The sequence below is a fragment of the Pan troglodytes genome, chromosome 10 (genome assembly GCF_028858775.2).
Source record: "Pan troglodytes isolate AG18354 chromosome 10, NHGRI_mPanTro3-v2.0_pri, whole genome shotgun sequence".
Lineage (NCBI taxonomy): Eukaryota > Metazoa > Chordata > Mammalia > Primates > Hominidae > Pan > Pan troglodytes.
In genome coordinates this window covers 137,337,632-137,352,514 of record NC_072408.2, presented here as the reverse complement: position 1 = coordinate 137,352,514, position 14,883 = coordinate 137,337,632, and the positions used below count along the sequence as shown (strand labels likewise).

General features: G+C 44.0%; 1 protein-coding gene across 20 annotated transcripts in view; it reads left to right on the top strand.

Annotated features, from left to right (window-relative positions):
* Positions 1-14,883, top strand: part of RIMBP2 (RIMS binding protein 2) — a 321,527-nt gene that overhangs the window by 174,156 nt on the left and 132,488 nt on the right. The window contains exon 2 of one of the 20 annotated variants that reach the window (XM_063786144.1): positions 8,398-8,519. The exons of 18 other annotated variants lie outside the window; for them this stretch is intronic. The gene's annotated coding sequence lies outside the window, so the exon portion shown is untranslated. Of the gene's footprint in view, positions 1-8,397; positions 8,520-14,883 lie in introns of those variants that run through there. One more of the 20 variants, XM_063786142.1, reaches the window with a different exon arrangement.

Below are 14,883 nucleotides of genomic sequence, written 5' to 3'. Positions count from 1 at the left end.
CCATGGAGAAGAAAGTTAGAGTCATCTTTCTGGAAAGGCGTTTAGCCTGACAGCCTCATTAGGGCAGAATATTGAAAGATAAATGTGGGAACTACAAGCACATACCTTCTCAGTTCATCATCCAACCCTGAGAGAAGGGAAAGGCAAATGGAATCAGCCTCATTTGGAGAAATTATGTACCCACTAGTCAGCAACCCTCCACCCCCACAGATTTGTCCAGCAACCAACTCACAAGATCCACAGAAATGTTGTGTTAATGGATGAATGAGGAACAATGGAAATGTAGACCATGACTTTCTATTTTTTAAAGCATCCTCATAAACCAGTTGTGTTCCTATTTACAACAGAAAGAATGTTTTTCCCATTTGCCATGGAAAACTTGGGGTCCCACTGAATGGAATTCATTTTCCCAAAGGTTGAATTGTCTTGGTTAAGGCAGATTGCATCTAGAGTCACAAGGACACTGATGACTGTATGTGTCTTGTTGGGCTGCTGGCCTCTGTGTTCTCCTTCCTTGACTATGGATATTAGAATAGTATTGTCATGCAGAGCAAATCGTTTTCGATAAGTACAAGATTATTCCTTTAATAGTTCTTCAAAACTGGGAAGTTCAGGCACTCTCCCTCATCTCCCACCCTCTTCTCAAATTTGATTGGCTGTTTCCTTTTTCTGCAGCAGGATTATGTGTGTTTTCAAAGGCAGAGGATGCAACAGATAATCTGTGATAAAAACTCATCTCAGATTCTAGGGGAAGGAGAGAACTGATAGTGCTGGTTTGAACTTTAGCAAGAGTATTGTAGACTAGATTTGATGTCCTATGGAAAATGTGCATATGTAGGGGTCCTCTCACCCATCTATCTTCCCTACAAGACTGCAGTCACTTCCTGCTGCTTCTCCAAAACCCCAAGCACTTGCTTTCCTTGGGGCCTTTGCATGCCCCAGCCCCTCTGCCATTCTTTCACATCATTAAGGCCTCTGCTCTAAAATTTCCTAGCCAGCATCCTTTCCCCTCTCTCTTTGTGCTTACTTCATCTTGTCTTCTTCATAGAACATATTTTTACCTGACATACCACATTTCCATCCACATTTTCCCAATAAGGATGTGAGTTCTATGATAGGGGTTTTGCCTTCTGTGGTTTTTGCTGTACCCCCAGTTCTGAGGCGATGCCTCCACTTAGAGCCCCTGAGTATGGTTGTGCCAAAAGTCACCTTGCCAACACTCAGCCCAATGGCTAGGTCTGCCAAGGGGGCATTAGCTTGCTCAGAAGAGAACCTCTGCTTAGTTTACATAAAGGCATCCCATGAGCTAGTACACCTAGAAAGTGTTCAACAAACATATATTAGATGAGTGGAATGAACACAACAATACAAATACAGTGTCTGCAGCATGGCTCGGCACCTGGAAGGTGTGACGTAAATGTTGCTTCTGGTGCTGTTCAGCTGTTGCTCCTGATAACAGTCTCAACTCCATGGCCAGATGATGCCTGCATTAGAACATTTCAAAGAAAACATTTCCAATTTCCCTTGGCAAAGAAATCATAGACTAAAAGGCTTTCATTGGCATGGCATTGAGATCACATTTTAAAATAAGCTGATGAGTAAACATCTATATTCAATGAGAGGAAGGAAGTCACTTTCTTAGGCCCAGTGAGTACAGCTGTGTTTTCAGCATTTGCAGTTAAATAATGAATCATTCCGTGATCTTCACTCAATATCATCCACAAGTTGCCTTCATTTATTTTGGTGTAAGAGGAAGAAACATTCCAAAATGCCTCAGCATCAGACTGGAGAGAAAGCAGTGACCTGTAGACACCACTAAGAATTACTATAAGGAAAGCATCCTAGAGGGATCCCTCTGTGATCACAGAAAGCAAGCATCCATGTAGAGTGTAGCTAACCTGAAGAAAGATCTCTAATCTCAGAGTTTCAGGGCAGGGGAAGTGAGGGAAGAAGATGAGAGACAGGAGGATGCCTGCTCCATAGACAGAGATTGCCCAGGAGTGCAGTGTGCTCTGCTCATTTTCTTTTGATTTTAATGATGAGTGTGAACTCTGTGGCCCTGCAGTGGCCTCTTGCTCTGGATGGAGCAGGGCTATCACTCCTCCTCTTCCATCCTGTGATAGCCGATGTTAGCAAGCCAAGAGTGTTCATCTCAGCTCTTGGTAGCCCTCCAAGCCTCTCTGGTTCCATCTATGTGGATTGTCAACACCACTGCACTTCTCAGAACAAAAACTTGGAACTCCTTCCTTGCTCTCACCCCCACATGAAACCCATCATCAAATCCCCTTGAAATACCCAGAAACTGTTACTGAAATGCCAGGGGCTTGGTCTAGGTCCTACTGCTCACGATGCAGAAAGCCACTCACTGAGACCATCAGTATTGCCAGGGAAGAAGTGTTTAATCGGGTGCTGCAGCCAAGAAGATGGGAGATCAGTCTCAAGTCCATCTCCCTGACCAACTAATACTAGGGGTTTACATAACAGGAAGAAATTTAGCCATGTGTGGGGAAAACAGGAATTAGGGAGGGAGTTGGTCAGCAGGAAGCAGTTGGTCCCTTAGGCAGTCATGACGGGCGAAGGTTCTGGTGAGTCACTGTCCAGATGCAGTGACCTGGTGAGTTTCAGTTCCATGATGCTATCTGGGAGGTCTGATGGTCGGTTTCCTGAGAAAGAAACTCAGATAAGACAAATGCAACTTTCTCAAGTTTCAAGACTGGGAGGATCATTTTCTAAGTTTTTTCAAAGAATCCATAAACGTCAGTTCTACAGGACAGCTGGGGTGATTTAAAAACTGGTCCCTGCTCACCTCGTTTCTTGTGTGCGATTCCTTAATTCACCTGCCTTTGTCTGTCTCAGCCAACCACACCAGCCTACCCATGAGTCTGCCCAGAGCCCTTCTCATCCACTGGCAACCCATCTTCCTGTCCATCCTCTTCCCAAGGCCATCCTTTCAATGCACACATTGGATGAAAGCTACTCTCTTGCTCTCAGCCCTGCACTGGTTTCCATCAACTTTTGAACAAAACCCAAGTTCCTGCCATAGCCTACACCTGGCCACCTCATCGACTGCATTTGCCATATCCTACACCTGGCCACCTCATCGACTGCATTTGCCATGATGCCCTCTCCCCAGCTTGCTCCACGTTACCATGTTTGTGGGTGCTGCTCCCTCTGCCTGGAGCTCCTCCCTCGAGATGCCCACAGCACTCACGCTCTTACTTCCTTCACATCTTTGCTCAGACGTCACCTTCTTTGATCACATTTTCTAGAAATCTCTACATTTGTTTCCTCCTTCATATTCCTACATCCCATTCACTGACACTGTTCTTTACATGTTATATATATTATATAAACATAGTATATTTTATGTATGCATTCACTGACACTTATATAATACATGTATGTAGGGAAATAAGGAAACAAGTAATATAAACATTATACACAAATTGTAAAAATATATATGTATGTGTATATTCTCCCCCAAAGCTCACTGATGATAGGGATTTTTGGAAATGAATGAATATGGGTGTGTTCCAATAAAACTTTATTTAAAAGGGGCAAGCTGGATGTGGCCTGCAGGCCATATTTTCTGAAGCGTGGTCTAGAAAGCCACTGAAGATCATCGACAGCCTCAGGAGCTCTGCAGAGCCGTGGACATGCCCTGCAGTTTTACCACCCTTAGGCCCACCCTGCCCAGCTCTCGACCACCCTGCTTCCTCCCACCTTGCCTGGTGCTAGAAATGCATGGAGATGGGCCACCACCCGATCCCCAGGCAACACAGGGAGGGAAGAGTGGGAGCAGGAAGCCACGTTTGTCACTGCCCATGACTCTCGAGCCTCTCTGGGAGAGCATGTGAAGTCGGTTGGGAAGCAGGCTGTATTTGGTTCTCTGCTGCCCAGGCCTGGCAGCAGCTCTGTAATGCTCGTGACTCGCTCTATTGATGCAAATGCTATAAAACCCATTTTGCCATTTCAGAAAACATACTTGCTTATTATAGCTCAGAGGTTCAAGAGCTGAAGTGTGCAGACTCTGGCATGCAGGGTGGCACGGGGAGGGAGGCTTTTCTTGACGGTGTGAATTAATGTAAATGCAGGGCCAGTTGTATGCATAGGTGGGCGGGTGGCTGGGTGCTGGAGGAGTGTTGAGTGGATTCGGGGATTCTCTGTGTGATCTTTCTTAAATCATCTCACTTCACTGAATTGAGGTTTCTGAGGGATTCCAGAAATGAGTAAGGGCAGTGAGGACCAAGGACAAACATACGGACGTTTACGGCTAATTGTGACTATGTGGAAATGCAGACCCAAGATCGCCAAATTTTCTGATTTTTTTTCCACTGTAAAGAGCTTTTGGGAGAATATATAGAAAGAAGAATGCACTTTAAAATATTATTTATATTCTTTCATTTTTATATTAAATTTTCTATTTTTTAAATGTCCTAATGACACTATTCGGTAACTTGGGGCCCCGTAAAACATCTCCACGGTCAAATGCAGTCATGAGCTGCCATCTTGGATCATCTCCTTCCTGCCACACTGAGGACTGCATGAGGCCCTATTTGTTTTTTCCACACTGAGGGGTTCTACTGACCTGCATTTTGCTTTTGTCAGTTTTTGGAGTCTAGTGATCCTGTGTGAATAAAATGGAAACAGCAAATTTGTTGACAATTCTATCCTTCCATCTGGAGGGAGACAGCAAGAGCAAGTGTGCTTATAATTAGCAGTCATTTCACCCTGAGTCCAGCCAAAGGGGCAATTTCAAACATGATCTGAGCTTAGACCTGAGCGCTGACATAGCCTCTCTAATGACTTCTCCATGCTAGGCAGATGGGCAAACTCATTTCCTCCCATGAAAAGCAATCAGGATGTATTGCTCTGTTCTCTGGGGCTGATGAATTTATGATAGGACGAGAGTTTCCTTTGCAATTTGAGATGTACCGTATATGTACAACCTGGACTGAGAATTCTGCATGAGGTGAACAGAAACTCATTTTCGTTTTCCTTCTAATATGCACCCGGATCTTTCACATAGGCTGGTTATTTTAACCTTCCCGATGACCCCACAGAGGTATGGGTCAGGATACTCACTTCTACAGGAGAGGGAAGTGAGACTTCAAAGAGGTTAAGTGGTTTGCTAATGGCAATATGGCAAACATGTGGGGGTGCTGGGAGGCCTCCAAGGTCCTGCCCTGCATCTGTTTGCCTTGTACCGTAGGGTGATGGAGCTATCTTCTTTCCCAGACCTCCCTGTCTTACGCTGCCAGTGGCAAAATGGGTTTCATGAAAATAAATTTCAGTCTTATGAGTGTCAGCTACAGAGGCAGAAGGCAAAACTTTTGGCGTAAAGCCAATAAGCGAAACTATGGCCTCGTGTCTGCTTGAAATGCATTCTATGGAACCAACCCTAGCATTTGCAGGTGCACAGCTGCAGTCGATGCTGTGTTTAGGAAGAGCTGGGGTGTAAGTGGCCCTGGTGGCGTCATTGTTCTGCCCTGGAACCCCATCCAAGACACCACACTGCATCTGGCCCTCATGCCTCCTTAATGAGAGTTTTCTTACTAAGATTTGTGAGAGTTTCTCAGTCCCTCCTTGTTTATTGTACCTTGGTACTTTTTAACAGTACTGGCCAGATATGTTACAGAATATCTCCCAATTTGGGGTTGTCTTGTGTTTTCCTGTGATTAGAATGGGGTTCTAGGTTTTTGGAAAAAGTACCCCAGAGGAGAAGTGTCCTCCCCATCATGCCATATCAAGGACTTCACGGTATCATTGTCACTTACTGCTGGTGCTGTCAACCACAGTCACCTGGTGAAGGTGGTATCTGCAAAGTTGCTGTTCCTCTCATCTCACTTTAGGAAGCAAGTCGCCAAGTCCAGCCCATAGTTGAGAGGAAGGAAATTAAGCTCTACATACTGGGATTTTATTTGACTTAAATTAAACTTAAAATTAAATAGCCAGACATGGCTGGTGGCCACCATATTGGACAGCAGGGACCTGCAACAACTTCTATACTCCAAGGTCCAGTTGGTTGGGGAATAGATTATTGCAGAAGTCGGCCAATCTGTAAGTGCCCAGGGGTTGACTATGGCGGAAGTAAGTGGAAGTCTAGATACTATCTTGCAGCTGGGGTATGACGGTGAAATTTTCTGATGCTAATAAAGGATTCTAAAGACCTTTTGGAAACCATTACCGGAGGGGGATTTGTAAAATCCAGCGAGAGCTTGGTCTTCATTCTTGAGGCTTGATTATTTTGGAATAAATTCAGCCAGTCAGTGTTAAGCATAGAGATTAACAGTGTCGACCTATTCTGGGGGTCATGGGCATTTCAGGAGGCCAGGGATAACCAGGGGATGATGTCTGTTAACCCAAAATTATGTTTATGGGTAAGAACCTGTCCCCCGGCTCCGCCTGCCTATCTGTCTCTGTTTCTCTCTCTCTCTCTCATTTTTGTACATACCACCCACACTATTACTTAAATGCCTTTTGTCTCCTTTTTTTTCCACCCATAAAATGGGGAATAAAAATAATGCTGCAACTGGGCGTGATGGCTCACGCCTGTAATGCCAGCACTTTGGGAAGCCGAGGCGGAGAGATTGCTTGAGCTCAGGAGTTCGAGCCCAGCCTGGGCAAATTGGTGAAACCCCGTCTCTACAAAAAATACAACAACAACAAAAAATCAGCAGATACGGTGGCGCATACCTGTAGTCCCAGCTACTTGGAGGGCCTGAGACAGGAGGATCACTTGAGCCCAGGAGGTTGAGGCTGTAGTGAGCTGAAATTGTACCACTGCACTCCAGCCTGAGTGACAGAGCAAGACCCTGGCTCAAAAAAAAATGTGTATATATATATATATGTGTATATATATGTATATGTATATGTATGTATATGTGTATATATGTATATGTGTATATGTATGTATATCTATGTGTATATATATAGAGAGAGCTGTGTTTTACAGGCTTGTTGCAAGGATTAAATGAGTTAGTCTATGCAATGGTGCTTAGATTAGTACTTGTGCAGTGTTGTTATTAATATTATTATTGTTAGAGACAAAGTCTCATTCTGTTGCTTGCCCAGGCTGAAGTGCAGAGGCATTATCTTGGCTCACTGCAGCCTTGACCTCCTGGGCTCAAGCGATCCTCCTGCCTCAGCCTCTTGGGTACTGGGACTACAGATATGTGCCACCATGCCCTGCTAATTAAAAACAATTTTTTTTTTTATTTTTTAGTTGAGACTGGGTTTTGCTATGTTGCCCAGCCTGGCCTCAAACTCCTGGCCTTATGTGATTCTCCCATCTCAGACTCCCAAAGCACTGGGATTAGGAGCGTGAGCCACTGCACCCAGCTGATTAAGGTTCTTTTTTCAAAGCATTATCATAAATTCATCAGCCCCAGAGAACAGAGCAGCAGCTGCTCACTAAGGGGGAAGCTGAAACACTCCGAGGCCCTTGCTGAGGGAGCCTGCCAGCGATCAGAGGTCAGCAAAGGTCTGACGTGAGCTTGCTAAAGGGCAGCCCGTGAACCTCAAGCGGGCTTCAGACAGGCTTTCCTTAGTCACCAGCATCGTCAGGTGGGGATGTTTTACATAAAAATATTGATTTGGTTTCACTTCAAAAATAATAGTGGCCCCAATAATGGTGGCCCATGTTCCTCATGGACCACACCTAGCTGGAGCTGAGTGATAGACCCTTTCCTAGACAGATAGACACTCTCCTCTTTGTGCCAATCCTAACCACTATGGATGACCTTCAGCCAGGCTGCTTTGCTTAGACATAACTCCGAGAGGTGTCTGGGTTTGGACTCTCATGGAAGGGATACCTGCCGGAATCTCTGAAATCACCACCATGTGGCTTTTCAAGGACAGAATCTATGACATGGGTGAACTTAGCTATGTTCATGCATCTGCAGGCACCACTGTGCCACACCAGGATGGCTTCCATAGAGAAGGATTGACAGCACCAAAGTTGGTGAAGATACGAAGCCGTGGGGACTCTCACACTTCCCACTACATTTGCATATATTTAAGGGGTACAAGTGCAGTTTTGCTACATGGATATATTGTGTAGTGAAGCCTGAGCTTCTAGCATAACCAGAATTTTTTTTTTCTTTTTTTAGTAGAGATGGAGTTTCACCATGTTGGTCAGGATGGTCTGGATCTCCTGACCTCGTGATCCTCCCGCCTCGGCCTCCCAAAGTGCTGGGATTACAGGCGTGAGCCACCACACCCAGCCAACCATCACTAGAATATTATACATCATACCCATTAAGTAATTTTTCATCATCCACCCCTCCCACCCCCTTCCAATCCCCTCCCACCACCTCCCACTCCCTCCCACCACCCTTCTAAGGTTCCAGTGTCTATCATTCTACTCTCTTTATTTTTTTTTTCTTTTTTTTTAAGATGGAGTTTCGCTCTGTCACCCAGGCTGAAGTGCAGGGGTGTGATCTCTGCTCACTGCAAACTCTGCCTTCTGTGTTCAAGCGATTATCCTGCTTCAGCCTCCAGAGTAGCTGGGATTACAGGTATGCACCACCATGCCTGGCTAATTTTTGTATTTTTAGTAGAGATGGGGTTTCACCATGTTGGCCAGGCTGGTCTCGAACTCCTGACCTCAAGTGATCTGCCTGCCTCAGCCTCCCAAAGTGCTGGGATTACAGGCATGAGCCACCGCACCCAGCCTATCATTCCACTTTCTGTGTCCACATGGAGACACTGCTTAGCTCCTACTTGTGACTGAGAACATGTAGTATTTGACTTTCTGAGTTGTTTCACTTAAGATAATGGCCTCTAGTTTCATCCATGTTGCTGTAAAAGACATAATTTCATTCTTTTTATGGCTGGACGGTATTTCATGGTGTATGTATACCATATTTTCTTTATCCAATTATCCACTGACGGACATTTAGGTTGATTCTCTATCTTTGCTGTTGTGAATAGTGCTATGGTGAACACATGAGCGCAGGTGTCTTTTTGATACAATGATTTGTTTTCCTTTGGGTGGATACCAGTAGTGGAATTACTGGATGGAATGGTATTAATTGTTCTATTTTTTGTTCTTTGGGAATCATCCATAGTGTTTTCTGTAAAGGTTATACTAATTTATATTCCAAATCAGTGTGTAAGAGTTCCCTTTTGTCCATATCCTTGCCAGTATCTGTTATTTTTTGACTTTTTCATCATAGCCATTCTGACTGGGGTAAGAAGATATCTCATTGTGGTTTTAGTTTGCATTTCTCTGATAAGTGATGATGGGCATTTTTTCATATACCTGCTGGCCATTTGTATGTCTTCTTTTGACACTCCCCACTTTTCTAAAAGCTATTTAGCAAAAGCTAAACACACGCATCTCATTAGAGGTAACTCCTAGAGGCTAAACATACGCATCTCATTAGACGTAACTCCTAGAGGCTAAACACACACATCTCATTAGACGTAACTCCTAGATGCTAAACACACGCATCTCATTAGACATAACTCCCAGAGGCTAAACACACCCATCTCATTAGACGTCCCTCCTAGAGGATAAACATACGCATCTCATTAGACGTAACTCCTAGAGGCTGAACACACGCATCTCATTAGACGTCCCTCCTAGAGGCTAAACAAACGCATCGCATTAGACGTAACTCCTAGAGGCTAAACACACGCATCTCATTAGACGTAACTCCTAGAGGCTAAACACACGCATCTCATTAGACGTAACTCCTAGAGGCTGAACACACGCATCTCATTAGACGTCCCTCCTAGAGGCTAAACACACGCATCTCATTAGACGTCCCTCCTAGAGGCTAAACACACGCATCTCATTAGATGTCCCTCCTAGAGGCTAAACACACGCATCTCATTAGACGTAACTCCTAGAGGCTAAACACACGCATCTCATTAGACGTACCTACTAGAGGCTGAACACACGCATCTCATTAGACGTCCCTCCTAGAGGCTACACACACGCATCTCATTAGACGTCTCTCCTAGAGGCTACGCACACGCATCTCATTAGACGTAACTCCTAGAGGCTGAACACACGCATCTTATTAGACGTAACTCCGAGAGGCTAAACACACACATCTCATTAGACGTAACTCCTAGAGGCTGAACACACGCATCTCATTAGACGTCCCTCCTGGAGACTGAACACACGCATCTCATTAGACGTCCCTCCTAGAGGCTAAACACATGCATCTCATTAGACGTAACTCCTAGAGGCTAAACACACGCATCTCATTAGACGTCCCTCCTAGAGGCTAAACACACGCATCTCATTAGACGTAACTCCTAGAGGATAAACGCACGCATCTCATTAGATGTCCCTCCTAGAGGCTGAACACACGCATCTCATTAGACGTCCCTCCTAGAGGCTAAACGCACGCATCTCATTAGACGTAACTCCTAGAGGCTAAACACACGCATCTCATTAGACGTCCCTCCTAGAGGCTGAACACACTCATCTCATTAGACGTAACTCCTAGAGGCTAAACACACGCATCTCATTAGACGTAACTCCTAGAGGCTAAACACACGCATCTCATTAGACGTACCTCCTAGAGGCTAAACACACGCATCTCATTAGACGTCCCTCCTAGAGGCTAAACACACGCATCTCATTAGACGTCCCTCCTAGAGACTAAACACACGCATCTCATTAGACGTCCCTCCTAGAGGCTGAACACACGCATCTCATTAGACGTCCCTCCTAGAGGCTAAAGATACGCATCTCATTAGACGTAACTCCTAGAGGCTAAACAAATGCATCTTATTAGACGTCCCTCCCAGAGGCTAAACATATGCATCTCATTAGACGTCCCTCCTAGAGGCTAAACATACGCATCTCATTAGATGTCCCTCCTAGAGGCTAAACACACGCATCTCATTAGACGTAACTCCTAGAGGCTAAACACACGCATCTCATTAGACGTCCCTCCCAGAGGCTAAACATACGCATCTCATTAGACGTCCCTCCTAGAGGCTAAACACACGCATCTCATTAGACGTAACTCCTAGAGGCTGAACACACGCATCTCATTAGACGTCCCTCCTAGAGGCTAAACACACACATCTTATTAGACGTAACTCCTAGAGGCTGAACACACGCATCTCATTAGACGTCCCTCCTAGAGGCTAAACACACGCATCTTATTAGACGTAACTCCTAGAGGCTGAACACACGCATCTCATTAGACGTCCCTCCTAGAGGCTAAACACACGCATCTCATTAGACGTAACTCCTAGAGGATAAACATATGCATCTCATTAGACGTACCTCCTAGAGGCTAAACACACGCATCTCATTAGACGTACCTACTAGAGGCTGAACACACGCATCTCATTAGACGTAACTCCTAGAGGCTAAACACACGCATCTCATTAGACGTAACTCCTAGAGGCTAAACACACGCATCTTATTAGACGTAACTCCTAGAGGCTGAACACACGCATCTCATTAGATGTCCCTCCTAGAGGCTGAACACACGCATCTCATTAGACGTCCCTCCTAGAGGCTAAACACACGCATCTCATTAGACGTAACTCCTAGAGGCTAAACACATGCATCTCATTAGACGTAACTCCTAGAGGCTAAACACATGCATCTCGTGCTCAAGAATGTTCTTTGCAGCATTATTTTTAATGGTCTCAAACTGGAATCATCCTAATGTTTAATAATAGTTGAACATAAATAGATAAATCTCGGATTATTTATACAAGAAGATACCACATAGTAATGAAGGGCTGCTATTTCACAGATGTGGGTGCATCCTAGATAAAATGTTGAGATAAATATCCAGACATTAAAAATCTATATTTTATTACATTTACATAGAATAAAAAAACAGGCAAAACACATTCATGGGACTAGAAATCAGAACAGCAGTTACCTTTTGGGGACTCTCAGCTGGGAGGAGGCGGGGAGAGGTTTTGAGGTGGCAGCGAATGTCCTACTTCTTTATCTGGGTCATGGTTATACAGGTGTGTGTACTTTGTAAACGTTAATGGAGTTGTACACCTATGATTTGTGCATTTCATGTATGTTTTACCTCAATTTAACAAGTTAAAAAAATATCTGAAAACATCCATCTGGAAAGGAATTTTGTCTGATTTCTATGGCCATAGATATATCACATAATGAGCAGAAGATAGATTTGGATCTAAACTAAGGACACATTTTCTAATACTTGGAGGTCTCTGAGTCACCCTGTACATAAGGCAAATTCAATTGGTCATCAATCAAAGTGATCAGTCCTTGGGGAGAGAAGCATGGTCATCTTGAATGAGCAGGCAACATGAAGAGCTGCTCAATTTGTCCAAGTTCACAGCCTGAATCTGCACCATGGACCAGCTTGCAGAACCACCAGTTTCAGTTGCTCATATAACTGAATGTGGCCTTGCTCAAGAATTTGAAGTGTGGTGAAGAAAAACCCCTAGGTTGGAAGGAGAAGGTGAGAAGACAGAAGCTCTTTAGGGAGCAGTACCATATTGCAGCAGTTCTCATAAATCAGCTCTTGAAAAAGCAAGTGATTTTTTTAAAAAAGGCAATCAAATATTTTTCATTGCTTTGTCATTTGTGGCAGAATCCTAGGAGGCACATCCTTCATGTTAATAAAGTTATAATTGATAGGTTTTCCCTCAGGCACTAGCAGCTGGCAAGCTTAGAGCATAAATGTAATGTTCAGTCAATAGGTAAAAACCCTTTTTATGTGATTTCCTGGTATAAGGTTTTCTATATATTGTCCCCTTTTTCTTTTAAAAATTGTTATTCTTAGCTGCCTTATTATATAAATATTTTTAGTATAAGCATTCTTAAGTCATTTTTTGGGAGTTAGGGGAAAATAGCTTATAAATTACTATGCATTATATAGTCTGAACAAGCATTTGGTAGAGTCACATTTTGTGCAGGGGTTTAGTTCTAAAGTCAATACATTATACCAAAATCACATATAGAAAAAAATTACCCTTGCAAATCCCTAGGGAAGGAGCCATATTGAACATATCAAGTCTCGGTAAGTTCCCCTGGTGAAGTTTTCTCTCTAGTATTGGAGCAGATTGTTGTTGATTGGTAGAGAACCAAATGCAGTGGCTGGTTGTGTTTAGAGGTTCCACTGTCCCAAGAATGGATGTCCTTACACACCAGAGTGGCACTCAGGTGAGATTCTTTCAACAGGAGACACCCAGGGAAACATACTGTTGGGATATAGGTTTGTCTCTTTTCCCTTATAGTGTGGGTCACCAACCCCTGGGCCATGGACCAGCACAGGTCTGTGGCCTGTTAGGAACTGGGCTGCACAGCAGGAGGTGAGCAGCAGGCGAATAAGCATGATCGCTTGAGCTCTGCCTTCTATCAGATAGTGGCAGCATAAGATTCTCATAGGAGAGTGAACTGCACATGTGAGGGATCTAGTTGGCACACTCCTTATAAGAACCTAATGCCTGATGATCTGAGATAGAAGTTTCATCCCAAAACCATTCCCCCCACCCCAGTCTGTGGAAAACTTGTCTTCCGTGAAGCTGGTCACTGGTGCCCAAAATGTTGGGGACTGATGCCTTATAGCCCTTCAGACTCTTTTGCTGGGAGGTTGGGTGGTATCTTTTAAAAAGAAATTGACGTAAAATTGACATAACATAAAATTAACCGTTTATAGTGAATAATTCAGTGGCATTTAGTACATTTGCAACATTGTGCGGCCATCACCTCTATCTAGTTCCAAAACATCTTCATCATCCCAAAGGAAACCCTGTACCAGCCAGGTAGCCCCTCCTCTTTCCTTCCTCCTTCCAGCCCTGACAGCCACGAATCTGCTTTCTGTCTCTGCAGATTTGCCTATCTTGAATATCTCATGTATGTGGAATCATACATGTGAACATTTGTGTCTGGCTTTGTCTACCTAGTGTGATGTTTTTGAGGTTCATCCCTGTTGTAGCGTGAATCAGGATGTCATTCTGAGGTTCATCCCTGTTGTAGCGTGAATCAGCATGTCATTTTTTGAGGTTCATCCCTGTTGTGGCATGAATCAGCATGTCATTTTTTGAGGTTCATCCCTGTTGTGGCATGAATCAGCATGTCATTTTTTGAGGTTCATCCCTGTTGTGGTGTGAATCAGCACGTCATTCCTTCTGTAGGCTGAAGAATCTTCCACTTTATGGACGGACCACATTTGGCTTATCCATTCATCCATCAATCGACACTTGGGTTGTTTCTGAATTTTGGTTATTATGAATAATGCTGCCGTGACATTTGTATATAAGTATTTGAATACCTGTTTCCAATGCTCTGGGCATAAGCCTGGGAGTGAATTGCTGGGTAATGTAGTGAGTCTGTTGAACTTTTTAGGGAACCACTAAACTGTTTTCTGCAGTGGCTGCACCATTTTACGTCTCCACTGGAAATATATGAGGGTTCCCATTTTTGACCTCCTCAGCTGTGTGGCATAATTGTTCTCTCCTAAGTTCAACCCCATTGTTTTGGTAGAAAAGAGTTCCCTTTGGGGCTGCCTGTGTTCTGATTATACTGACCAATATGAAGCAAATATAAATTTAACTATGTTTCTTTTCCACTTGGAAGTAAGAGTATGCATTGCAGATACATGTAAGTTGATGAAGTACAATTATTGAGAGACATTTTTATTTTAAGTTATGGGGTACATGTGCAGGACATGCAGGTTTGTTACATAGGTAAACATGTGCCATGGTGGTTTGCTGCACCTATCAACTCATCACCTAGGTATTAAGCCCAGCATGCATTAGCTATTTTTCCTGATTCTCTCCCTTCCCCTACCCTCAACCTCCAACAGGCCCCAGTGTGTGTTGTTCCCCTCCCTATGTCCATGTGTTCTCTTCTCATCATTCAGCTCCCACTTCTAAGTGAGAACATGTGGTGTTTAGTTTTTTGTTCCT